The 27,551-nt window shown below is 45.5% G+C and overlaps 1 protein-coding gene and 1 long non-coding RNA gene across 3 annotated transcripts in view; one reads left to right on the top strand and one right to left on the bottom strand.

Moving 5' to 3' along the window:
* Positions 1–466, bottom strand: part of ZNF445 (zinc finger protein 445) — a 36,588-nt gene extending 36,122 nt beyond the window's left edge. For both annotated transcript variants that reach the window (XM_007983868.3, XM_007983870.3), the window contains exon 1: positions 363–466. The gene's annotated coding sequence lies outside the window, so the exon portion shown is untranslated. The remainder of the gene's footprint in view (positions 1–362) is intronic.
* A 129-nt stretch (positions 467–595) lies between these two features.
* LOC103227494 (uncharacterized) overlaps positions 596–27,551 on the top strand; it is a 57,725-nt gene continuing 30,769 nt past the window's right edge. Inside the window, exons 1-2 of the long non-coding RNA XR_495181.3 lie at positions 596–1,000; positions 1,368–1,455. This is a non-coding gene — a long non-coding RNA (uncharacterized lncRNA). The remainder of the gene's footprint in view (positions 1,001–1,367; positions 1,456–27,551) is intronic.

Here is a 27,551-nt window from a genome sequence, read left to right as displayed (position 1 = left end):
ATATTTTAAATGTCAGGAGGCCTGGAGACAGATTTCAGGATTGCGGCTACTTTTACTTTTCTTCTACTTTCCCGTGTTATCTAATTGTCTCTGATAAATACGCTTTATTTGCATAATTGGATGAAATGAGAATGCCCGGAGAATCCAGATTCTCTACCCCGGACGCCCGGGAGGCAAAGAGGTTCTCTATACGCCCTCAGCGTGGCGGGGGCGGGATCCACCGCCAGACCCCAGCCACAGGCGCAGCCTCCAGGCTGGGCCCCGTCCGCCGCCCGAGCAGGCCCGAGGATGCCGCGGCCTTCGGGGAGCCCTGCGCCCGCAATGCCGCCACCCCCACCCCCGCCCCCCGCCAGGCCTCTCACCGACTCTCGCAGCCGAGCGACAATCGGTCCACCCGCCGCCACCGCAGCACCGGTCCCGCGCCTACCTCCCGGCGGCTCGAGTCGCGCACGCGCGTCACCGCCCCAGGCCCTCCGCGGCCTCTCTAGGAAACTGGGAGGCCCAACGTCTCTGCTTCTCTCCGGTTCCAGTGCAGCGGGCGGCGGGGTTTGCCCAACATCTCCCACCTCACTCCGCTGGACTTCCCTTCCACGCTCCGTGGACTTCCCTTCCACGCTTGGATGCCCAGCCGCGCCTGTTTTCTTACATCCCTCCTGTCGTGTCTGCGGGACTGCCCTGAAGGCCTCTTTCCCTCCAGGGAAGAAAGGGATCCAAAGCTAGGAGTGAAAATAGAGCCAGCAATATCTAGCAGACTGGTTCTGGCCAGGAGAAGGGGTTAAGGGAGCCGCTCATTCTTCGCCTGGGTACCCTTCAAAGAGGGGACCCAGATCCTACGGGAAGCTAGGTGCCACAACTCCTGCCTTTCCAAGACGAGCTCATCCCCATCATCACCATACGCAGGAATACCTGTTCATAACCAGCCCAGATGTGCACCATACTTTAGCTTCCCACGGCCTTCACTTGTTTTCTCCTGTGGGTGAATTCTAACTATGCTCACCTGGTGAGTGAACAATGATGCCATTGCCCAATAATATGTAGAATCTGGGAGGAGTAGGTTGGGAGGGTGGAGGGGCTGCTTGAAGAGGAGGTGAAGCAACATGGAAGGGTTGCCCACCCCCTGTAGGAGCAAATGTCACCTATTGCCGGTGCCAGAGAACCTTGAGGGTGCAGAGCCAAAGCCATAAGGCCATATGCTGCCATTGGAGGGCATGCTGCAAGCTGCTGTCCTGGTAGTCCTCTGGCCTATGCTTCCTAGTGGTAGGCTGCAACATGTTGCTAATTGATCTTTCAGATGGGCATTGATGATGCCCATCTGTGCCCTGAGGCTTTGCTTTACTCATCTGGTCTACCCCTTTTTAATGCTCCAGTCACCAAAGATGGAAACAGAGAATAGATCCTGAACACCAGGGAGATGGTGGTGAGGTGATAGAGAAACAGATGACACATTCAAACAAGGTAAGTGGGGAGAGTTCACAAGGGGCGACGTACACAAAGTGGACAGGGTTAAGGAAATGCAACACGGGGTGGTGCAGAATCCCATGGCTAGCAACATTTAGAAGCTATTCTCACCCCTAGGAGCAGGCTACTTGAGAGAACCTGTGGCTTTCAGTTGAGGGCTACATCCAATCCATAGTCCAGCACAAAGGAAGCTGGGATAATAAATAACCTGAACCCAGCTCTCTTCTGATCTCCTGCCAGGACTTCCCATTGGCCCAACCCAACTGGAAGCCAGAGGGCAATCCAGGAAACTCAGTCTCCCAAGTGTCACAGCAGGGTTGAGGACTGAGACTGAATATGGAGGGGCGATTGGAAAATATCCAACACATGCAAAAAGTAAAATAGAAACTGCTTGTCAATGCCTAATTTGTCCATTAATTTCCACTCGATATAATGTTCTTGAGTGATTCAGAACCACCCATAGTGGTGAGAAGAGTTTTCAAGTTATGTTTCAGAACAAAATTTTCCCATCATAGAAGAGTTTGAGCAGGTTCTGTGTGTTTGGGATGTACTTACTGGATGTTTTTCAACGTGATAGGTGGTTAGCATGGATAGCACCCACATTTAGTGTGATCAAACAGATCAACCAGATTGGCTTCACTAGCACTTGCCAAGTTCGGGGAGCAGCCACTGGGACTGCAGCTCTGATTTTAAGACCTACACAGCTTCTTGAATCTCAGAGTTCTGCTAATACCTGATTTCTCCGAGTGTCACACCACTCGAGCCTATAACCATGAGGTTTCTTCACTTTTCTAGTAGGAGGCATATTCTTGCTAGCTGTACTTCCTAAGCACTATATACTCTCTTTCAGATCAGGGCAGTTTGCTTAGTAAAAGCCCTAGGTAAGATTCTCAAATTCTCATGTGCATATGAATACAAATCACTTGGGATCTGGTTAAACCGTAGATTCAAATTCAAGAGGTCTGGGGACGGACCAACGAATACTTTTAACAAACTTCCAGGTGTACCCATGTTGCAGTTCCTGGACTACACTTGGAGCAGCAAAGAACTGTGCGTGTAAATCAGTGGTTCTTAACTTTGCTGCAGATTAGAATCCTCCTTAGAGCTTTTAAAAAGTCCATACCTCATATCAATTCAACCCAAATCTTTGTGGGTGAGACAGTGACAAGCCTAGATTTTTAAATCTCCAGATGATTCCAACATTTGAGAACCTGGGAGTAGATTATCCTTTTACCCTGATTCCTTGCTACATGTAAAAACCACATGCTAAAGGATTGTATGTTCATTTGCTTCTTTGTTTTGGAATTTAAAGTGCATCAGGATTCTGCCTTTCAAATAGAAGGGGGAAATTTCCTCCTTAATTTTTTTCTTCTTATTTTGAAATGGGGAAGAAAAAATTGGGGTGTTGAGATGGGGATCTGGAATGTGACTTGAGAAAAGAGACAAGATGTTAACACTGAGAATCAGCTGTGGGCAAACAAATTGGCCTGGTAGGATTTTCACTCCTTTTCTGGCCTCAAATTCAGCCCCTTCTCTGTAGTTTGAGGGAGGGCGGTTGAAATATTAGGATGAAAATAAAATAGGGCAATGTATCTGAGGATGGTAATTACTGTGATCCATTGGAATAGGGTACTTTCCTAAAAGAAAAACACAGAACAAATGTTTAAACAGTTAAATTATGTGTAATTGTGGCCATTTGAAATATATTACATATTATGTTACATCGTATTGTTGTGCCCAGTCCGTTTATTCCCCGGAGAAGACCACCAGAGTCCAGAGTCGAAGCTAAGCAGCAAGGATCTTTATTACAGGTTCGAACCCGGAACTCCCACTCACTCTCAGCATGAGAGGGTCCAGAGAGAGAGAGAGAGTTCCCTCCCAGAGTTTTACACAGTGTTAGATAGTCTAAGAAAAGTGGTCATTGAATCATTATACAGATCAGATGTATGATTGGCTGGTATTCAAACAAGGCGATTTGGCTAGTTATGATTGGTTCCCGCCATTTCGGGTATTTCAATTCAACATTTGAGATGGAAGAGCAGTTTCTATACAAAGGCAGTTAATCATATTGCGTCAGGTTGCACAACCAGTTTATGGCAGCAGGGGTTTATCTTACTTAAACATGTCTTGTGACCTAACCCCCGGGAAGAAAAACAGGTACTCACAGAACTTTTGAAACCTCTGGTACGTGCAGAGATAAGAAAGCAGAAGCAGAACAAAGGGTGTAACCATAGGGAGCAAGGGGGTAGGTAAGTCTTTCTGTTTTTGTGTCCTTTCATTTCCCCCTCTCATAAGTAACTGGACATCCAATCTTGGATTTTCAGAGTTTTATAATGTAGTTTCTCCTTCTGGGTGCAGGAGAGGCTGGTGATGGCTACAGAGGACCATTAGTTGGATGGTATCAAATCTTTCTCTGACAAATTGTAAAATCTTATTTATTATACAGGGGCCTATAGTGAATAGAAGCAGTAAAGACATTAGGGGGCCTAAGAGAGGAGGTAAAAGGGAAAACATTGATGAAGTCCACCAATTATTAGCAGCTGTAGTAAATTGCTGCTTTTTCATTTCTAAGCTTAGTTTATGCAGACGTTGGACTCTTTCTTCAACTAACCCTGATTCATTTATATAGAAACAGCATTCTTCTTGGAGGAACATACAGGTCCCTCCTCTTTCTGCGGTGAGCAGATCTAGGGCTCTTCTATTCTGTAGGGTTACCTGGGCCAGGGAAGTGAGTTGTCTCTGGAGAGATGCAAGTGACTCGGCTGATGCTTCCATTGCCATGGAAAACTGTTGGAGTAACTTATCGCTCTCTATCATGGAGTGTTGTAGTGCCCCTCCTGCTAGCCCTGCTGCAACAATAGAGGTGGTTAAGGATATACCGGCAATTAGTGGTAAAAAAAACTGCCCGTCTATGTCGCGTAGTTTCAGTTGGGGTTGTCCCTGCCCAGCCTAAGAACTCCGCCGGGGTCAGTAGGGTCAGTCGGGGAACTAATGTAACAGGGATACACAACTGTCCATCAGAGACGCTTTTGGACAGAATTTTTAACAAAGTCATATTACACCAGAAGAACGCACCAGGGGGAGCATATATGGGGCTATTAGGGTATATAGCCGATTGGTTACAGAGGCTGTTGCTAGATGCCGAATAACAGTAGGGGTATTTCTCTTGGTATGGGTCACGGTACAGGGCCACATCAGGTATTGTGACTGTTGACGAATTAAAACCCGTATAGTTTGTGGGAGGGGAGGATAGGGGAACAGCGGTTAATGGCGGTTTTCCTAGGGTTGCACACATAAAGCAAGAGGACAGGTTGCCTAAACCGGTGAGGTTGGCGAATGCTAGCCCTTCCTGTAGTAGGGTCAGCCAAGAGAAGGGCCGTAAGTCTTGTGATAGCTTGGTTTCTTGCCTGTGGATTTGTGTATGGATTAGGGGTTGAATCTGGACTAAACTTCTCCACAGATATAAGTGGCTACTGGGCCAGGTACTAGTTGATGAATAATATACTCCTCCATGTTGTGGGGTTGTCCACCGAGAGTCCCATGGGTCTCTAATTATTCAAGTGTAAGTGACGGGAGACTCAGTTTGGTAAAAATACCACCCCTGTTGTTCTCTCCAGTATCGGACAGAGTGCATTTTACAGTAGCTATAAGGACAACCTGCACTCTGGTGCCACCAATAATTTTTACAATTATATTCAGTCTGGTCATATTCAAAGCAGATCATAGGTATTGCTGGCTGGGCAATTTGGAACTTAGTGAAATTGAGGTAAACTATAGTATTACACCCTGAGGGGGGGCAATCTGCACTAGCCAGCAGTTTACCCGCTTGGGGGTTTCTCCAGGATGAGTTTTGTTTTCATAGAGCCAGAACCTCCAAACATAGGGGTTAGACGGCGCAGCAGTGAGGAAAGTCAGATGCATAAGGCATAAAAGCATACGTGAGCTAAACATGGGTACGGCCATGGGGATGTCGGCGCAGGGTTAGCTTTAAGGGATTGTTCTTAGCTTTGTCTACAGTCCATGTAACCGGTGCTCCAGACGGCTCGAGAAGGTCGGATGATGGGTCCACTGGCTTGACATGTGTATAGTGGATCCACGAAGCGATGCCTTCTACCTTGAGAGCGGTGGGAGTACTTAGGAGTACTTGCAGTGGTCCTTTCCACCTGGGTTGGAGAGTTTCTTGCCGGTGGCGCTTGACTAGGACCCAGTCTCCTGGCTGGAACGGATGGGGCGTCGGCGGAGGTCCTGTTTCGTACAGTTCTCGTAGTCTGGGCCAAATTTCCTGGTGAATTTTTTGTAAGGCTTGTAAGGAGAACAAGAGCTCAGAGACATTTTCAGTTTCAGGTTTAAGTAGGTCATCTTTTAGACTGGGGACCAGGGGTGGGGGTCTGCCATACATGATTTCATATGGTGTGAGGCCCAGTCTGTAAGGGGTATTTCGGGCCCGGAACAGAGCGTAGGGGAGAAGTACTACCCAATTAGCGCCAGTCTCCATGGTCAATTTAGTTAAGGTCTCCTTTAGAGTCCGATTCATCCTTTCTACCTGTCCTGAGCTCTGGGCCCTATAAGCACAATGTAATTTCCAACTTGCCCCAAGAATGGAAGCCAAATCCTGACTTACCTTAGCAACGAAGGCTGGTCCATTGTCTGACCCTATCTGGACGGGAAAGCCATACCTGGGGAGGATTTCTTCCAAAATTTTCTTTGCTACAACCTGAGCAGTTTCTCTCTTAGTTGGGAATGCTTCTGTCCATCCTGAAAAAGTGTCTACAAAGACAAGTAAGTACTGATACCCATATTTTCCAGGCTTTATTTCAGTAAAGTCTATTTCCCAATAGATGCCAGGCCTAGTTCCCCTACACCTAATCCCTGCGGCGATCTGGGTTTTGGGGCAAGCGTTGTTCAGTTGGCAGGCTTTGCAATTTGTTGTGACATCGCTGGCCAGTTCAGCTATGCGCCTGATTCTGAACTTGGCGTGCCTGATTAAGTCTATCATTCGCCGGGTACCCAGGTGGGTTGTCCGGTGGATATGTTCCAACACCTGCCACCCTAATTTTTCTGGTAGGATGGTTTGGTCATTTATATCAGTCCACCACCCATTTTGAACCTGTTTTAGGGGAAGCGTGTCCATCCATTCACGATCCTGCTCGGTATAGTCGGGAAAACATGGCAGATTTCGCGGGCCTGGATCAGGGAGCTGGAGCGCGAGGAGCTGACTGGGAGCTTTTGCTATGCTCCTTGCAGTTTGGTCGGCTAAGAAGTTGCCTCGAGCAATTGGCGTAGTTGGTTTCTGATGCCCAGGGCAATGTACAATAGCCAATTTCTTTGGTTTCCACAAAGCAATTAATAGTGCTAGGATCTCTTATTTGTTTTTTATTTCTTTGCCTTCAGCTGTTAATAGTCCCCTCTCTCTGTAGATGGCCCCATGTATGTGCGCAGTAGCGAAAGCATAGCGGCTATCCGTGTATACTGTCAGTTTTTTCTCTGCCCCTAGGGTGAGGGCCTGTGTGAGTGCTATCAGTTCGGCTCTCTGGGCCGATGTCCCTGGAGGCAAGGGTTCCGCCCAGATTACCTCTGTCTCTGATGTTACAGCCGCTCCTGCATACCGCTGGCCTTGGTGGACGTAGCTGCTGCCATCAGTGAACCAGATGAGTTCTGTGTAGGGGAGCGGACGATCTTGCAGGTCCTCCCGGACTCCATGCACCTGAGCCAGTATCTCAGTGCACTCATGGGACGGGGCGTCCAAGTCTGGATTTGGCAGCAGTGAAGCAGGGTTTAAAGAGGTTGGGGGCAGAAAAGTTATTCTGAGGGGGTTTAACAGCAGTCCTTGATAGTGGGTGAGTCGGGCGTTACTCATCCATCGGTCCGGCGGCTGCCGGAGGACGCCTTCGATGGCATGTGGGGTTATAACGCGCAACTCTTGCCCCATGATAAGTTTATCAGCGTCTCGGACCATTAGGGCGGTCGCCGCGATTATCCGGAGGCAGGATGGCCAGCCAGCAGCCACTGAATCTAATTTTTTTGACAAATAGGCAACTGGCCTCTGCCAGGGGCCTAGGTACTGTGTTAACACGGCTTTTGCAACACCCTTACTTTCATCCACGTATAAGTGGAAGGGCTTGGAGACATCAGGGAGCCCCAGTGCAGGTGCTGATAACAAGGCAGTTTTGATTTGTTGAAAGGCCAGCTCAGCCTCTTTCGTCCAATTGAAGGGCTGCCGTTCCTTTGTTGCCTGGTATAGGGGCTTGGCTAACTCAGCAAATCCGGGTATCCATAACCTACAGAACCCTGCCAACCCCAGGAATTCTCTCACTTGCTGTGTCGACTGGGGTCTAGGGATGCGTAGGACTGTTTCTTTTCGGGCTTTGGTTAGCCAGCGTTGCCCCCCTTTTAATAGGTACCCCAGATAAGTTACCTCCGACTTGCAGATCTGAGCCTTTGTTGCTGAGGCTCGGTAGCCTAGCTCCCCCAGAGTCTTCAAGAGGTCCTCAGTTCCTTGAACACAAGTTTCCGGGGACCTGGCCGCTATTAAGAGATCATCAACATATTGCAAAAGAGTTATTTCAGGGTGTTGCCGCCGGTACTCACCTAGATCTTCATGAAGGGCTTCATCGAACAGGGTTGGCGAGTTCTTGAACCCTTGTGGCAGCCTGGTCCATGTTAGCTGACCGTTGATGCCCCTCTCAGGATCCGTCCATTGAAATGCAAAGAGTTCTTGACTTTTGGGAGCCAGAGGAAGGCTGAAGAAAGCATCTTTTAGATCAAGAACGGTATACCACTGTTTTTCGGGATGTAAGGCACTCAGAAGGGTGTATGGATTGGGCACAGTGGGATGTATGTCCATGACCCTTTTATTAACTTTTCTTAAATCTTGTACTGGCCTGTAGTCTGTACTGTTGGGTTTACAGACAGGTAACAGTGGAGTATTCCAGGATGAGTGGCAAGCCCGTAGGACTCCCTGGTCTAGGAGTCGGCGGATATGGGGCGTAACTCCTTCTCTTGCCTCCAGGAGCATAGGATATTGCCGAACCCGAACCGGGTCCGTCCCCGGCTTAACTTCCACAAATATGGCAGGTCGATGTTTAGCTAGCCCTAAGCCCCCAGTTTCTGCCCATGCTTCAGGGAAACGCTGGAGCCAAGAGTCAATTTCCTGATCAGGGGGCTTTTGCTTTTGATGGAGTCTGTACTCATCTTCTAAGGTGACAGTCAGGATAGATATTGGCCTGTTTTGGGAATCAGTTATCTTGGGCCCTTCTGGCTTAAAGTGGATTTGGGCCCCCATTTTCGTCAGCAAGTCCCTCCCTAGTAGAGGGCAGGGGCTCTCTGGGATGATTAGGAAGGAATGGGAGACTTTTCCCATTCCTAAATCTACAGTCCTCTGGGTTGTCCAGGGGTATTTTTTGATGCCTGTGGCCCCGTGCACCCATGATGTTTTCTTTGACATTTTTCCAATTGGTTTGGTTAGGACTGAGCGTTCCGCCCCAGTATCGACCAAGAAGCGAACTGGGGACCCCTCCACTTGCAAAGTTACCCTGGGTTCGGGGAGGGGGTCCGAACCCCGTCCTCCCTAGTCAGAGTCCTGGGTAACGAGTACGGAGGTAGGGTTAGCTGGTCCCCGTTTCTTTGGGCAGTCTTTAATCCAGTGACCACGTTCCTTGCAATAAGCACACTGATCCTTTTCTAATCTTTGCCTAGAGCCTTGCTTTTTCTGCTTTCTGCTTTGGTCGTTTCCTGCCTGGGGGAAAGCTGCCACTAAGACTTTGGTCATTTCTCTGGTAGCCTTGAACTGTTTTTCTTCTGGCGTATCCCTATTATTATAAACTCATTGAGCCATCTGAAGGAGGTCTTGTATCTGCTTTCCTTCTAAACCTTCTAATTTTTGGAGTTTTCTTTTAATATCTGGCGCTGCCTGGTTTACAAAGGACATTACTACCGCTGCCTGATTTTCCGGTGCTTCTGGGTCCATAGGGGTAAACTGTCTGAAGGCTTCCATTAATCTCTCTAAATATATAGTAGGGCTTTCTGTCTTACCTTGTAACACAGAATATACCTTAGCCAAATTGGTGGGCTTGCGAGCTGCAGCCCGGAGACCTGCCATCAGAGTCTGACGATAAATGAGTAGTCGTTCCCTACCTTCCGCCGTGTTGTAGTCCCATCTGGGTCGGGTCAAGGGAAAAGCCGCGTTAATGAGGTCAGGATTCGCAGTTGGCTGGCCGTCATCTCCTGGAACTAGTTTTCTGGCCTCTACCTGGATCCTTTCCCGCTCCTCCGTTGTGAACAGGATTCGGAGGAGCTGTTGACAGTCATCCCAGGTCAGCTGGTGAGTAAACATGACACTGTCTAACAACGAGGTTAGATCTTTGGGATTATCTGAGAACCGAGCATTTTGGGACTTCCAATTGTATAGATCACTAGTGGAAAAAGGCCAATATGTGAGACGGGAGAGTCTGGTATCATCGAGCGATCCTATTTCTCTGAGAGGCAGGGCTACAGTAGAGTCAGGGAGTCGGGAAGCTTGGTCCCGCTGTACGCGGCCTCGCGTTCGGCCGGCCGGCCCCCCCGGGTTACTTTTGCTCTCGGCAGCCTCCGCTTCTCGGTTTCCCTCTACGGAAGCACCACCCTGGGGGACTGGGTCCTGCGGGACTAGGTGCGGATATGGTGGGGGGAGAGTGAGTTCTAATGTTAGGGGATCCTGGCTGTCCGGCAGCACAGGGGCCGAGGGAGCAGAGGGGGTCCTTTGTCTTGTAGGTCGCGTTACTAGGACCTTGCAGGGCTCAGGGATGAATGGAGTTATCCAGGGCGGTGGGTTTTCCACGAGATCTTGCCACACTATAATATAAGGAATTTGATCAGGATGTCCTGACTGCCCTGGCAGGAAAATCTTAGTTTTTACCTTAGTAATAATAGAGAGACAGAAAGTTCCTTCGGAGGGCCGCCCGACGCTGAAAGAGGGCCACTCCAAATGACAGAAAGTAACTAGCTTTCCTTTTTTTCAGTTCTACACTTAAGTTATGCCCCCGAGCCTTCACATCTTTGAAATTGGTGACAAGGAGTGAGAGCTGCGTGCTCTGGTGATTGCCCATTTTTTTGGACTGCTCCTACAAAGAGAAGGAGGGGCGAAAATGAGTGTGAAGCAGAGGGAAATATCCGACAGGCCTGGTCCTGGAAGGGAAAGAAAAGGTTTTATGTTCTGTTTTGGACTTACACTTAACACTTAACAATAACGGACAGACAGTGGCAGACGGTGAGCCTTCGCGAGCGCGTGTCGGACTTCCGACCTAAGTCAGATGGGGCAACCAAGGATGGAGGCCCCCAGATGGGCACTGGGGGATGTCTCCCACCAGTCCCGAGTGGCTGTCTTCTAGCGCGTCCGCCAAGACCGTGCCACCTACAGATCAGACCAATACAGATTACGAATTACGGATTTCACGAAATTTCAGAGAGACAGACAGAGACAAGGACAGAGACAGTGACAAAGCCGGCTTACCTACAGATTCACTCACTCAGGGGTCTGGTGGACTCGGGGGGAAATCCCAGACGAGCCCCCAATTGTTGTGCCCAGTCCGTTTATTCCCCGGAGAAGACCACCAGAGTCCAGAGTCGAAGCTAAGCAGCAAGGATCTTTATTACAGGTTCGAACCCGGAACTCCCACTCACTCTCAGCATGAGAGGGTCCAGAGAGAGAGAGAGAGTTCCCTCCCAGAGTTTTACACAGTGTTAGATAGTCTAAGAAAAGTGGTCATTGAATCATTATACAGATCAGATGTATGATTGGCTGGTATTCAAACAAGGCGATTTGGCTAGTTATGATTGGTTCCCGCCATTTCGGGTATTTCAGTTCAACATTTGAGACGGAAGAGCAGTTTCTACACAAAGGCAGTTAATCATATTGCGTCAGGTTGCACAACCAGTTTATGGCAGCAGGGGTTTATCTTACTTAAACATGTCTTGTGACCTAACCCCCGGGAAGAAAAACAGGTACTCACAGAACTTTCGAAACCTCTGGTACATGCAGAGATAAGAAAGCAGAAGCAGAACAAAGGGTGTAACCATAGGGAGCAAGGGGGTAGGTAAGTCTTTGTGTTTTTGTGTCCTTTCAGTATAATTAATCTTCTCTGAATTCCCCCTTCTGTCTCTAATTTTAAGATACTGAAAAATACATTTTAACATGAGATTTTAGAAGGTGATCCAATTTTAAATGAATTTTAAAATTATCATTTATATCAAAAACATACTGATACATTAAGTAGTACTAATGAAGGACTTAAAATGAAAAATTGAACTCAACTCCCTCCTCCACCTTCCATCTTTTTCTGCAGAGGATATTCCTTGCATCTGAACATAAAAGTAGAGAAAGAGAGAGGATCAGGAAGCCAGGAGGGAATATACATGAGGAGTTTAAACTTTATTGGTAATAGAGGGGGCAAAAGAATCTTTGAGTCAGGCCATAGCCATGAGGAAGAAAAACTATGGAATCTTTGTTTACATGCATTGCTATACCTCAAGTACTTAGAACAACACTCACTACATAGTATGTACTCAATAAACATCTGTTGACTAATCAATCTTCTCTATATCTAACCCAGGCCCTTAGGAGGTTTCTACTGTGATAATAGCCAAATCCTCAAACAGGCCAGATTTAGCTGGTATGATAACGAAGTCCCCTCTGCTTTAACCCTTACAAGGAAAGTAATCTGAAATAACTAATGCCAACCAGTCTGCTTTTGGTTCCCTATTTTTGCTTTATTTGGCCTTTTTCTGCTCATAAAGCCAATCTACTCTGTTCAGTTTATCAGAATACCCATTCTATTTTATAGAATGAGATGTTGCCTGAATCTAGAATCACTAACAAAACCTAATTTGGTCTTTATTACTATTATTTATTTATTTTTGAGACGGAGTCTCGCTCTGAAGCCAGGCTGGAGTGCAGTGGCGCGATCGCGGCTCACTGCAACCTCCGCCTCCCAGGTTCAAGTGATTCTCCTGCCTCAGCCTCCTGAGTAACTGGGATTACAGGCGCCCACCACCACGCCCAGCTAATTTTTGTATTTTTAGTAGAGACGGGGTTTCACAATGTTGACCAGGCTGGTCTTGAACTCCTGACCTCAGGTGATCCACCCGCCTCAGCTTCCCAAAGTGCTGGGATTACAGGCGTGAGCCACCGCGCCTGGCCTAATTTGGTCTTTAAACTAAATTTGTTGCAATTTCATCTTTTGGCAACTGCTTCTGTCCTGCCTTTTTTTCATTCGCCATTCTAATATCAAGTGTTTTTTATCACATCACTAAATAATCTTCAAAATTTTATTTTTCCTCAGGGCCCTGAAGTGATCCTCCTCCTGTTCACTGACTTCCATTGCCGAGAGAGAGAGAGAGAGAGAGAGAGAGAGAGAGAGAGAGAGAGAAGCAGGAAGAGAGGAGAGGGTGCTGGCCTTATTAGAGCGAGAATGTAAGGGGAAAGGAAACAATCATATTAGTGTTTGATTTCTGTAATAAGTCTGTATCAGAGCCAGGCTTAGAAAGCAAAGCTTTGGCATTACAAGAGCCCATAAGGGAGCAAAGCTCTCTTACAGAAAGTCTGAGGCCGGGCGCGGTGGTTCACACCTGTAATCCCAGCACTTTGGGAGGCCAAGGCAGGCGGATCACGAGGTCAGGAGATCGAGACCATCCTGGCTAACAGGGTGAAACCCCATCTCTACTAAAAATACAAAAAATTAGCTGGGCATGGTGGCGGGCGCCTGTAGTCCCAGCTACTCAGGAGACTGAGGCAGAAGAATGGCGTGAACCCGGGAGGCAGAGCTTTCAGTGAGCTGAGATTGCGCCACTGCACTCCAGCCTGGGCAACAGAGCAAGACTCCATATCAAAAAAAAAAAAAGAAACAAAGTCTGGAGGTGGAAGTTCCAAGACTTGAGACAACTAATAGAATTAGTTCATGATGTGTTACCATTCCACTGGCACCAACAACTCACTCACCACCTGTGCTCCAAGCAAACCTGCTCCTCCTGCTTTCCTTATTCTCTGTCTGAACAAAGAAGTAGGAAGTATCAGTATGGGTATTGGAAGCCACATCTATCTATACTCATTCATTCTTTCATTCACAAAGAATTTACTGAGTGTGCACTATGTGCACTGGAATTTACTGTTCCAGACCTGGGGTATATCAGTCACCAGGTGTCAAGCAACTGATACCTGTTTCCACCTCCAACAGAGGAGTCCTGCTGGGTAGAGGACAGCAGAGCTTAACAATGAGTACCACCAAAAGCAGCAGTCCTGCGATGTTAAGCCACTGCAGGGTTTGCAGGTTTGGGGGTGTCAAGAAAGACAAGACTTACACAAGCACTGGATAGAACATTTTATTCATGCAGAGAAGAGACAGTAAGATCAGCTTCAATAGAGAGCATTGGTTCCCCATGACCAGTGGGACTTGCCCTGCAACCAAGGCAGACAGATGGTCTGCATACATTCTTTGCGTGTTGCCTGGGAAGGACCCCATTCCCTTCCCACTGAGAACAGATATAGCAGTGGGGTCGGGCTGGTGCCATATGATGCACATGTTTAAGCAGAACAAAGAAGTATATGTCAAACCTGGTACAGGAAAAGATCTTCCCAAACAAGGCAGTGAGCCCAGGACAGGGTGTGGAGGCTCTTTATCACCATGTAAGTAAAAGTTCCAAGCCCAAGGCACATGCTTTGAAACTGCAAGGGTTGACAGGCTGTGCAGGACTGTCTTTCCCAGCAGTCTACCCACTGACCCTTGCTTGGCTGCTGAAAAAGCAAATGAAAGGATACTGAATCGAGCAGACCACCATCTGCCCTGAATTTGGAGGCAAAGCTGGGTCTGATGGGGCCTGAACAACTCCTATGGATTAGGTTTGCTCACAGAATCTTCCTGTCACTTTTTAAAATGAATAACCCTTATTTTTAAAATCTATTTATTTATTTATTTTGAGACCAGGTTATGAAATTGGCTAATTTTTGTATTTTTGGTAGAGATGGGGTTTCACTATGTTGCCAAGGCTGGTCTCAAACTTCTGGGCTCAAGCAATCCACTCTCCTCAGCCTCCTGAAGTGCTGGGATTACAGGCATGAGCCACCGCACCTGGACAACCCTTATTTTTTAGAGCAGTTTTAGGTTCACAGCAAAATTGAACAGAAAGAACAGAGAGTTCCCAATTCACTCTGTTTCCATACACACATAACCTCCCCCTATAGACATCCCAAACCACAGTGGTACATTAGTTACAATCAAATATATATGTGTGTGTGTGTGTGTGTGTGTGTGTGTGTGTGTGTGTATGTTTTTGTTTTGTTTTTCAGGGTCTCATTCTGTTGCCCAGGCTGGAGTGCAGTGGTACAATCACAGCTCATTGCAGCCTTGACCTCCCAGGCTCAAGCGATCCTCCCACCTCAGCCCCTGAGTAGCCAGGACTACAGGTGCAAGCCACCACACCTGGCTAATTTTTTTGTATTTTTGTAGACACAGGGTTTTGCTCTGTTGCCCTAGCTGGTCTCAAACTCCTGGACTCAAGTAATCCACCTGCCTCAGCCTCCCAAAGTGCTGGGATTACTGGCGTGAGCCACCACACCAGGCCACGACTTTATATTAAGGTTCGCTTTTGGTGCTATACATTCTATGGTTTTTTGACAAATGTATAAATACATGTATCCACATACATGTATTCTGCATCATACGGAATAATTTCCAGAATAGTGTGGTGGTGCACACCTGTAGTCTCAGCTACTTGGAAGGCTGAGGCAGGAGGATGGTCTTGATCATTATAGCTTTATAGGAAGGCTTAAAGTCCAGTAAAGTCAGTCCTCTGACTTTGTTCTTCTACTTTAATACTGAGTTGACTATTCTGGGTCTTTTGCCTCTCCATGTAAACTTTGGAATCAGTTTACTAATAGCCATAAAATAGTATTATACAGAATAGTTTCACTGCCCTAAAAATCCTCTGTGCTCTCCTTATTCATCCCTCCCTCCTCCCTGTGGCAACCACTGATCTTTTTACCATAGTTTTGCCTTTTCCAGAAGGTCATACAGTTGAAATCATACAGTATGCAGACCTTTCAGATTGATGTTTCCTGTGTCTTTTCTTTTTTTCTTTTTTCTTTCTTTCTTTTTTTTTTTTTTTTTTTAAGAGACAGAGTCTTGCTCTGTTGCCCACGCCAGAGTGCAGTGGCACACTCATAGCTCACTGCCACCTCAATCTCCTGGACTCAAGCGATCCTCCTGTCTTGGCCTCCTGAGTAGCTGGGACTACAGGTGTATGCCACCACACCCAGCTAATGTTATTTTTTTATTTTTAGTAGAGACAAGATCTCACTATGTTGCCCAGGCTGGGCTCTATGTCTTTTCATGACTTGATAACTCATTTCTTTTTAGCAGTGAATAATATTCCATTGTTTGATATACCACAGTTTATTTAACCACGTTGCCTCTGAAAGACACTTTGGTTGCTTCCAACTTTTGTCAGTTATGAATAAAGCTGCTTATAAACATCTGTGTACGGGTTTTTGTGTGGACATAAATGTTCAATTTATTTGGGTAAATACCAAGGAGTACAATTGCTGGATCAGATGGTGAAGTATTTTTTGTTTTATAAGAAAGCGGCCAAACTGTTTTCCAAAGTTACTGTACCATTTTACATTCCCACCAGCAATGAGTGAGAGCTTCTGTTTGCTAGTATCCTCACTAGCATTTGGTATTGTCAGTGTTTAGATTCAGAATAGGTGTGTCACAGTGTCTCCTCTCAGTGTGATTTTAATTTGCAATTCCCTAACAACATATGATGCTGAAGATCTTTTCACATGCATACTTGCCAGCTTCATACCTTCTTGGCAAAGTGTGTGTTCAGGTTTTGGTGATTTTTCAAATTATTTATTTATTTTAGAGATGGGGGATCTCACTATGTTGCCCAGGCTGGTCTTGAACTCCTAGGCTCAAGTGATCCTTCTGCCTCAACCTCCCAAAGTACTGGGACTGCAGGCGTGAGCCACCATGCCTGGCCTTGTTGATCTTTTAAATTGAGTTGTTCATTTTCTTACTGTTGAGTTTTAAGAGTTCTCCATATTTTTTGGATAACAGTTCTTTATATGTCTTTTGCAAACATCTTCTCCCAGTCTGGGGCTTGTCTTCTCATTCTCTTGACAGTATCTTTTGCAGAGCAGAAGTTTATAATTTTAACAAAATCTAGCTCATCAATTATTTCTTCCATTATTGTGCCTTTGGTGTTGTACCTGAAAAGTCATTAGACCTATCCAAGGTCATCTAGATATTTTTCTATGTTCTAGGAGTGTTCTAGTTTTGTGTTTTACATTTAGGCATATAGTTCATCTTGATTTTTGTGAAGAGTGTAAGATCTGTGTCTAGATTCAATTTTTTTTTTTTTTTTAAATTTTTTGAGATGAAGTCTCACTCTGTCACCAGGCTGGAGTGCAGTGGTGCAATCTCAGCTCACTGCAACCTCCGCCTCCCGGGTTCAAGCGATTCTCCTGCCTCAGCCTCCTGAGTAGCTGGGACTACAGGTGTGCACCACTACGCCCAGCTAATTTTTGTATTTTTAGTAGAGACAGGGTTTCACCATGTTGGCCGGGATGGTCTTGATCTCTTGACCTCGTGGATCTGCCAGCCTCGGCCTCCCAAAGTGCTGGGATTGCAGGTGTAAGCCACCGTGCCTGGCCTTAGATTCAAAATTTTTTTGGCATGTGGATGTCCATTTATTCTAGCACCATCTGTGAAAAGACAACTTTATTCCATTGTATTGCCTTTACTCTAACTTTGCCATAGATAAGCCAGCTATATTTATGTGCACCTATTTCTGCACCCTGTATTCTATTCCATTAATCCAGTTGTTTATTCTTTCACCAATACCATATGACCTTGATTACTATAGCTTTATAGTAAGTTTCGATGTCAAGTAGGGTCAGTCCTCTAACTTTGTTCTTCTACGTCAATACTAAGTTGATTACTCTGGGTCTACTCTCCATGTAAACTTTGGAATCAGTTTATTGATATCCATAAAATAACTTGCTTAGATTTTGATCAGGATTGCATTGAATCTATAGATCAAGTTGTGAAGAAGTGACATCTTGACAATATTTAGGCTTCCTATTCATGAACATCTAAATATAAATCTCTGCATTTATTTAGTTCTTTGATTTCTTTCATCAGAGTTTTGTAGTTTTCCTCATATAAATCTTGTACATATTTTATTAGATGTATACCTACGTGTTTCATTTTGGGGGGTGCTAATGTTAATTTTTTGTTGTTGTCTTTGAGACAGTTTCACTCTTGTTACCCAGGCTGGAGTGCAATGGTGTGATCTCGGCTCACCATAACCTCTGCCTCCTGGGTTCAAGCAATTCTCCTGCCTCAGCCCCTGGAGTAGCTGGGATTACAGGCATGCACCACCATGCCTGGCTAATTTTGTATAATTTTCTTTTTTGAGATGGAGTTTTGTGTTTTAAATTTCAAACTCTACTTGTTCATTGCTGATATATAAGGAATTGACTGACTTTTGTACATTAACCTTGTATTCTGCAACCTTGCTATAATCACTTGTTTCAGGATTTTTTTGTTCTTTTGCATTTTCTACATAGACAATCATGTTATCTGTGAAAAAAGACAGTTTTATTTCTTTCTTCCTAATCTGTATACCTTTTATTACCCTTTCTTGTCTTATTGCACTAGCTAGGATTTCCAGTACTATGCTGAAAAGCACTGGGAGAGGGGACATCCCTGTCTTGTTCCTGTTCTTAGCAGAAAGGCTTCTAGGTTCTCATCGAGTGTAATGTTAGCTATAGGTTTTTTGTAGATGTTCTCTATCAAGTTGAGAAAGTTACTCTCTATTCCTAGTTTGCTGAAAATCCCTGTCACTTTGATACAGCACTTCACAGGATCACTAGGAGAACCAGAGCCAGGGGGATGATCAGGCCTCCCTACAGGATGGTGCTCAGCCAGTAACCCAAGTGCCCGGAATAAGGCAACTGAAATTGAAGAATTCAACAAATGAGTCTAAGGGAGACTGCAAGCATAAAGCAGATAACTATCCTGCCTGAGCATAGATCTTCTGTAGCTCAGTTTCTACTTTCTCTGAATTAACATACACAGAACAACAGGTTTTAGCAATGGCATAATTCCACTAGCAGATAATCAAAAGCTGTTCAATTGTCCATTATCACCTTGCTAGCGAGTTTAGTGAGCCTCATTGGTCTTGGATAGCTTGGGCAGCAGCATTAGTTATTTCCACCACGGTTAAGGACAGGTTGGGCACTATTTTTTCAAGAGTCTATATGCTGATGCCTGGTATTAGAAGGTGAACTGGGTCAAGCATGGTGGCTTACGCCTGTAATCCCAGCACTTTGGGAGGCCAAAGTGGGTGGATCACCTGAGGTCAGGAGTTTGAGACCAGCCTGCCCAACATCGCGAAACCCCGTCTCTACTAAAAATACAAAAAATTAGCTGGGTGTGGTGCCATGCACCTGTGATCCCAGCTACTCGGGAGTCTGAGACAGGAGAATCGTTTGAACCTGGGAGGCAGAGGTTGCAGTGAGCCGAGATCGCGCCATTGCACTCCAGCCTGGGCAACAAGAGCAAAACTCTGTCTCAAAAAACAAAAACAAAAACAAAAAACAAAAAAAGAATGGCTGGGCGCAGTGGCTCATGCCTGTAATCCCAAGACTTTGGGAGGCTGAGGTGGGCGGATCACCTGAGGTCGGGAGTTCAAGACCAGCCTGACCAACATGGAGAAACCCCATCTCTACTAAAAATACAAAATTAGCCAGGTGTGGTGGCACACGCCTGTAATCCCAGCTACTAGGGAGGCTGAGGCAGGAGAATCGCTTGAACCTGGGAGGCAGAGGTTGCGGTGAGCCGAGATCGCGCCATTGCACTCTAGCCTGGGCAACAAGAGCAAAACTCCGTCTCAAAAAAAAAAAAGGATGTGAACTGCAGAATGAAACCAGCTGTTGGTTTGTTCTCCTGGGAGAGTGCTACAAGTCATCCTGTGGCAGGTTGGCAGAGCAGGTCCCTTCTAGCTGTCTGTACAGTTGTTGACATGGACAGTGGGCCCCAGGACTCCAAGGCAACAAGATCCTTCTGGAGATAGACACTGAGGGCCACAGAGGAATACATACCTACAAGGGCACAAGTGACACCTGTCAGGCATTTGTTGTTATAGTCCTGGTCAGTCCATTTATATACAGTCTCAGCCTGTATTTGCCCCACAGTTGCAGGGTGAGAAAAACTACATGTGGTACATCCACGTCTGAAGTCAGTAATGCTCACACCAATACGGGAGTCCTTTTGTCATAATGTTAAAGCAGGATACTCTAGAGTATGCCTGCCTGTGGACTTGTTACAAGGGAGTCATTCAGCAGTTTGAGCCACTGATAGCTTAGAATGTGAACTGGGCCAGGCGTGATAGTTTGAGGAAAGTCCAAGACACTGGGTAACAGCCAGGCCATTACAATGGAATTATAGGATAGGAGAGACTTCAGTAACAACTCCAGCATTGTTTGCTTGCCTCTTTCTCACCACAGCTGTACTGATTCTTATCTAGGTGTTGTCATGCCAGGCATGGCAGAGTCTTCTGTGAGACTGAACAAGGTAAAGATTGATGATCCCACATGCCCCAGCCTGTGAAACTCCCCAGCCCTCTAGAGATGCTCTTGTCCAATGACATGGGGTGAGTATTCTGATTCCTGAGGCTATAACTTCTGCAGGGATCCACGACCCCTGTTACTTGACCTAAACCTTTCAGCCTTGGTCATCCAACCTGGAGAGAGAGGTCACATTCTGAAGAAATCTGACATATCTTATAATATTGCCCACCCTGGGATCAGAGGTGCTGGTTACAACTGGAGGAACATTAGTTCCTCAATATTCTATCAACCCTTTCCCTGTCCCCATGAGGTCCCACAAGAGAGAAATGCCCAAAGGTACCAATGCCTCCAGATTTAAATCAGGAGGCTCACTGGTGGCACTACTGTGGCCCAGGCCAAAACCACCCCTGGGTAGTGATTTCCAGCAGGAAGAAAGAAGAATGGCTGGGAGCTGGACGTGGTGGCTCACATCTGTAATCTCACCACTTTGGGAGGCCGAGGTGGGCGAATCACCTGAGGTCAGGAGTTCGAGACCAGCTTGGCCAACATGGCGAAACCCGGTCTCTACTAAACATACAAAAATTAGTCAGACGTGGTGGGATGCGCCTGTAATCCCAGCTACTCCGGAGGCTGAGGCAGGAGAATCGCTTGAACCCAGGAGGTGGAGTTTGCAGTGAGCCGAGATCATGCCACTGCACTCCAGCCTGGGTAACAGAGTGAGACTCCATCTCAAAAAAAAAAAAAAAGAATGGATGGGTATACTCAGATTGGGATTTCATAGGCTCAGCCTAATCAAGGAATTGCCTGGTCCTCCACCTGTCCCAAGTTCAGTATTTCCCAAAATGCATCGCAGTGATGTGTTTCTCTTCCGCTGCAGTGTTCTAGTGTTCAGATGGCTTTTGTGAGGTGGGGGTACCACCCATTAAGTTGTTCTCCCCAATGGCCTTTGCATAGTTGTTGCTTGAGCCACCCATTCCATCATTTTTTTTTTCTTTCTAATTTTTTTTTCAAGTTCTACTATTCCATCATTCTATCAACTCATTCACCAGGTAATGTTAGGGAGTATAAAATGTCCCATCATATGTCATGGGAAAATGCCCATTGCTGTGTAGCTTGTGCAGCAGGAAATGTGGTGGCCTCGATTGGCTTGGAATCCTGCTGGATATCAGAATACAAGAGAGGTGTTTCTCTAAAGCCATAATAGTGGTTTCCGTATCTACATGGCATACTGGAATGGTGGTCCCATCTCCAGAACGTATACTCATGGCAGTGAGGCTTCACCAGAATCCATGTCTGGGAGCTAGCTGTCCAATGTGATCAATATCACACTGACATGGGCCCTCTGTCCCAGATGTTATGTCCTAGTTCACCACACTGTATGGCCTGGGCTAAAGGCAGGCCTCACACGACTGCACTGGATCTTTGACTTCCATTTCTTTTAGGGCAAGTTCTCGTGATGTGGCCCATTCTTGCATCTGAGGTGGACTTCCGTGTCCCATTCTGTGGTAGATCCAAGGGATGATTTTGGCCATTTTCTGAGCACATACTAGATCAGCTTCTGAGTTCATGTTCTCTTTTGAATGGTTCTATGCCATAAGTGACAAGTAGGTCTCTTTCCTAGTTCACAAACTGCTGTCATAGTCCTTGTCTCTACATAGGGGAGCCCTTAATGGTCCAATCATTAATCTGCCAGTCACTGGACATATGGCTAGTCCATTTGTAATGGCCCGTAAGTCTGTAAATGTGTGGCAGAGAATTGCTGTTATATTTTCCTGCACAGTCATCACCACAGCACAGAGTTCATCCAGAGTATTGGGCAGAGTATCCTTGTCTGGTCTCAGTCAAAAGATGACTATCCTTAGTGTGTGTCTTAGTCTACTTGTGCTGCTATAGCAGAATGCCTGAGACTGGGTAATTTTATAAATAGAAATTTAATTTCTCACAATTCTAGAGGTGGGAAGTCCAAAGTCTCCATTTCCACAATGGTGCCTTGAACATTGCACTCTCCAGAGGCAAACAGCACTGTTCCTCACATGGCACAACAGCAGAGGAAAGCAAACCCACTCTCACAAGGCCTTTTTTAAGGGCGTTAATCCACTCCTGAGGGTAAGCCTTCATGACCTAAACACCTCCCATAGGCCCCATCTCCCAACACTATTGTATTGGGGATTTTTTTGTTTTTTAGACACAAGGTCTTGTTATGTTTCCCAAGCTGGTCTTGAACTCCTGAGCTCAAGCAATTCTCCCACCTCAGCCTCCTGAGTGGCTGGGACTATAAGCATGCAGCATTGCTGGGGATTAAGTTTTAACATTTTGGAGGTGACAAAACCATTCAATCCATAGCAAGATGGATGGCTACAACGGACAGAGTTTATCAGTTTTGAGTTTCACAGATCCCTCAGTGAGTCAACTCATACCATCAGCTGGAACATCTTCGAACCTAGGCTGCACCTAGCTAAGGGAACATCCCATATGGGCTGTTCAGCGTCCTCTGGCAAGACAGTTACTTCATGGAGTTGGTAGACCCCCTGGGATCCCAATCAGGTTCCATCTTATATGTAACATTTCCATTTAATGATGGTACTTGGCTGAACCTGTCGTGTTTTATTAGGATTAGTGAGCACTGTGAAAAAAATAAAATCAGATAAAGTTAAGAAAAATTTAGAAGTTTATTGTTCAAACAAGAAGTACAGACCACAATCTAGAAGACTCAAATCAAGTGGTAAGAAATTAATCTTACAGCAGTTACAACACAGTTTATAATGCATAAAGGGGGGGATATTTTGACCTTTTTTATAATTGGCTGTTATACATTCTTTTTATGGAAAGTTGAGCTGTTTAAGCTTGTTGGTCTATAGCTGATTGGTTTAACTTCAGTGAATCATGCTGGCAAGGATGTAAAGCTTACATTTTGCATTTCATTTATGATCAGAGACAGCATTTCAGGGAAATCAGAATGATTTGTTTTGGTTACACGGTTGCAGGTGGTCAGCCTTAGGGTATTTCTAAACTGGGGCTTCCATTTTTATTTTTCGTTAACAATACCTGCATGACATGGGCAGCTCAGGTCTTAAGGTCACATACAGTGCTTCAGTAGTCAAGTGTTCTGTTTCCCTTATAGCCCAATAGCAGGTTAGTAGCTGCCATTCAAAGGGAATGTACATGGCAACCATCTTGGATAATTTATATGTCCAAAAGCCAAGGGCCTGGTGCACCCTGATAGCAGTCTCTTGTTGCCACAGTATCCAATCCATATGGGTAGGAGTCAATGAGACCTGTAGTTCCATGGGCCTACATTAATGGCAGGCCTATGTTAATGCATGATAGGCCTCTAGAGTCTGCTGTTGTTGAGGGCCCCATTCAGAGGTGGCTGTGTTGTGGGTAATTTTAACTAAAGGAGGCAAAATAATACTGAGATGTGATACATGTTATCTCCAATAGACAAAGAGGCATACCAGCTATTGAGCTTCTTTCTTTTAGGTGGGGGCTGCCAAGGACAATTTTTGACTTTATCAGGAATACTCCTCTAATTACTGGACCAGGTAGCTCCAGGGACTGCACTTGTTGGGCAAGTCCCTGGATCTTATCAGGACTGACAACTCAGCCTGCATGTGTCATATTAACTATGACCTTATGTATGGAGTGGTCAACTTGTTTCATAGGCTGGCAATAAGCACGTTATTAATATAGTGGATGACAAGTATTTTCAGAAGTAACTGGACATGTTGCAGGTCAGGGGAATGGAAGTATTGCTAGTGACTGAACTGTGACCCCAAAATTCATATGTTGAAGCCCTTAGCTCTGATATATCTGAAGTCCTGAAGCCAGGAATGAGGAAGGCTGTGAATGTCCACTGTTCCATACAAGAATGACTCTTCTCTTGTCTATTCAGAGATCATGAGGGATACTGCCCCAGTTTCCACAGGCCAGATGGTCTCCAACAAAAGCTACGGGGGAGTCAACCCTTCCTGGCAGATCTGTAGGGTCAGGACCACCACCCAGGGGGTCCTGGAGAGGACAGTATAGGACCAAAGAGGATTATTCATGGGCCTAAGATTTCATGAAATTTGCCTTGCTAAGTTTGAGACTCGCATAGGACCATCATACCCTGCCTCCCCCATCCTTTTTTATTTTTTATTGAGACAGGGTTTCACTCTGTCATTCAGGCTGGAGTGCAGTACGATCACAACTCACTGTAGCCTCGAACTCCCATGCTCAAGCCACCATGCCCGACTATTTTTATTATTTTTGTAGAAATGAGGTCTCCCTACGTTGCCCAGGCTGGTCTCAAACTCCTGAACTCAAGCAGTCCTCCCACCTCAGCCTCCCAAAGTGCTGGGATTAAAGGCATGAGCCATCACACCCAGCCTCATCATCCCTTTCTTCCTTCCAATTTCTCACTTTTGGAATTGGAATACCTAATCCATGCCTATCCCATCATTGTATTTTGGAAGCACATAAGTTGTCTGGTTTCACAGCTGGAGGGGAATTTTGCCTCAGGATAAACTAAAACTTGGGTCTCATCCATATCTGATTTAGATATTTTTGAGACAGTCTCGCTGTCACCCAGGCTGGAGTGCAATGGCGCAATCTCGGCTCACTGCAACCTCTGTCTCTCCAATTCAAGCGATTCTCCTGCCTCAGTCTCCCCATGTAGCTGGGATTACAGGTGCACACCATCACGCCTGGCTAATTTTTGTATGTTTAGTAGAGATGGGGTTTCACCATGTTGGTCAGGTTGGTCTCGAACTCCTGACCTCGTGATCCACCCACCTCGGCCTCCCAAAGTGCTGGGATTACAGGCATCAGCCACCGCAACAGGCCCTGATTTAGATATTTAGATGAGATTTTGGACTTTAAATGTTAGTTGATACTAGAATGAGTTAAAACTTTGGAGGCTGTTAGGATGGAATGAACTTATTTTTGTATGTAAGGATGTGAAGGCTAGCAGTAAAATGTTATGGAATGAATATTTATGTTGAAGCCCTAACCCCAAATATAATATTTGGGGGTAGCGGGCCTTTGGAAAATAACTAGGATTGGAGTAGGTCATGAGAATGGGGCCCTCATTCTCACTAATGCCCTTAAAAGACTTGGAAGCCTTAACCTCAAATATTATACTTGGAAGAGGCACCAGTGCTCTTGCTTTCTGAAATTTGAGGACACAGGAAAAGGGGGGCCATCTGCAAACCAGAAGAGAGCCCTCACCAGCACTCAACCATTCTAGCATCTTGATGTTGAACTTTAAAGCCTAAAGAACTGTGAGGAATAAATGTCTGTTGTTTAAGCCACCCTCTAGGTATTTTGTTATAATAGCTCAAACTGACTAAAAGAGTTGCTAAAGATATATCCCTCCCAATCCCCTCACCCAAAGAACCAGGCCCAGTTACTTTTAGCAAGTCTTCAAGGAACAATTCCCATGTTACACAAACTTTACGTGGTAATAAGTTAAACAAAATTTTTTCCAAATTCTTTTGCAAAGCTAGCAAAGCATTACCAAATTGAATCTACTTCTGTACTTAATAAAAACTATGAACAAATAGATTTTACTTGAAAAGTACAAGGAAACTGCAAATATTTGCAAACTTGTCAAGAAAATGAATTACAAAAAGAAAAAAAAGTAACTCATAAAATTACAACAATGGAGTTTTTAAACTTGATATAATATAGTAACCAATCCTAATAAAAACTTTTAGTCCAGGCATAGTGACTCACACCTGTATTCCCAGCACTTAGGGAAGCCAAGGCAGGAAGATCGCTCGAGGCCAGGACCACAAGACCAACCTGAGCAAAACAGCGAAACCCTATCTCTACAAAAAATAAAAATAAAAACTTAGTCGGGCGTGGTGGCACATGCCTGTATTCCTAACTACAGGGGAGGTTGAGGCAGGAGCATCCCTTGAGCCCAGGAGTTCAAGGCTGAGGTGACCTATGGTCACATCACTACACTCCAGCCTGAGCAACAGAGGGAGACCTTGTCTAAAAAAAAAAAAAAAAAAAAAAAAAAAAAAACCGAAAACAAAACTCTAAGTATAATAACAATTGGGAAACTGTGCACTGTGTGCCCAGCATTGTTACAATAATGTATTCTTCACAACTCTGTGAGGTAGCTCCATTTTATAGATGGAGGAACTAAGATACAAGGAAGCTAAGTGATTTGCCCAGGGTCACACACCTAACAAAGTGGTGGACTCAGAAGTTGAACCTAGGGCACTGGGAACAAAATCTATGCTCTTAACCACTAAACTACACTGCTTCTTCTAGAAATAAGATTAGAAGGAAACTTCCTAAATGCAACAGAACATCAGAATCCAACAATGAACACCATATGAAACTGCAAAAGACTAAAAACATTCCCCCAAGAGTTAAGAGAAAGACATCTACTGTTCCATGTTTTTCAAAGTTCTTGCTAATGCACAACATAAGTGACATCAAATTAAAAGACAAATAAATTATTATAAGCCTAGAAAAGCTAGGAAATGAATCTAACAAACTATTAAACCTAAAAATAATTTATCGACATAATTGGATCCAGATAAAATTTGTTTAAATCAATAATTAAAGTTTATACTAGCAATGACCAATAGAAATTGAAGTATGGCTTTCTTTTTTTTTTTTTTTTTTTTTTTTTGAGATGGAGTCTCGCTCTGTCACCCAGGCTGGAGTGCAGTGGCCGGATCTCAGCTCACTGCAAGCTCCGCCTCCCGGATTTAGCCATTCTCCTGCCTCAGCCTCCCGAGTAGCTGGGACTACAGGCGCCCGCCACTTCGCCCGGCTAGTTTTTTTTTTTGTATTTTTTAGTAGAGATGGGGTTTCACCGTGTTAGCCAGGATGGTCTCGATCTCCTGACCTCGTGATCCGCCCATCTCGGCCTCCCAAAGTGCTGGGATTACAGGCTTGAGCCACCGCGCCCGGCCTGAAGTATGGCTTTCAAATGCAGCCAATTTTCCTCCATCCAAGAGCCTGAGGCTTTTTGAGGATTCACTTGTACTGAGCACCCCCACCAGACTGGTGGTAGTGAGTTAATATAGTCAGGAATGGTGCACATTCCCACACTCTAGAGGTTTAGTATGGTAGGGGATGAGCAGACAAGAACCAGAAAGTAAAACTGCAGCTCCCAACAGGCAGGATAGTTCTGCAGACATGACTGGCAATGTCCAACTCAGGGCAGGGAACCAGAAATGTCCAACTCGTGTACTCATATGGTGTGGGGCTCTTCCCTGAAATCTGGAGGCTCCCAAAATAAGACACTTAAAGAGGAAAAAGTCCTATCTGCATATCTTTTAAAGGAAAATGGAAAAAAAATACAAAAAACAAGTTGAAAACATTTAAAATACATATTCACAAATGGTAAAATTCCAGCTGTGTCATGAGTTCAGTTTTGTGCTTTTGTTGTTGTTGTCTGAGACAGAGTCTCGCTCTGTTGCCCAGGCTAGAGTACAGTGGTGTGATCTTGGCTCACTGCAATCTCTGCCCCCCCAGGTTCAAG

This window comes from Chlorocebus sabaeus, chromosome 22 (genome assembly GCF_047675955.1).
Source record: "Chlorocebus sabaeus isolate Y175 chromosome 22, mChlSab1.0.hap1, whole genome shotgun sequence".
Classification (NCBI taxonomy): domain Eukaryota; kingdom Metazoa; phylum Chordata; class Mammalia; order Primates; family Cercopithecidae; genus Chlorocebus; species Chlorocebus sabaeus.
The sequence above is the reverse complement of the archived record's forward strand: the minus strand, read 5'-3'. Positions and strand labels throughout refer to the sequence as shown.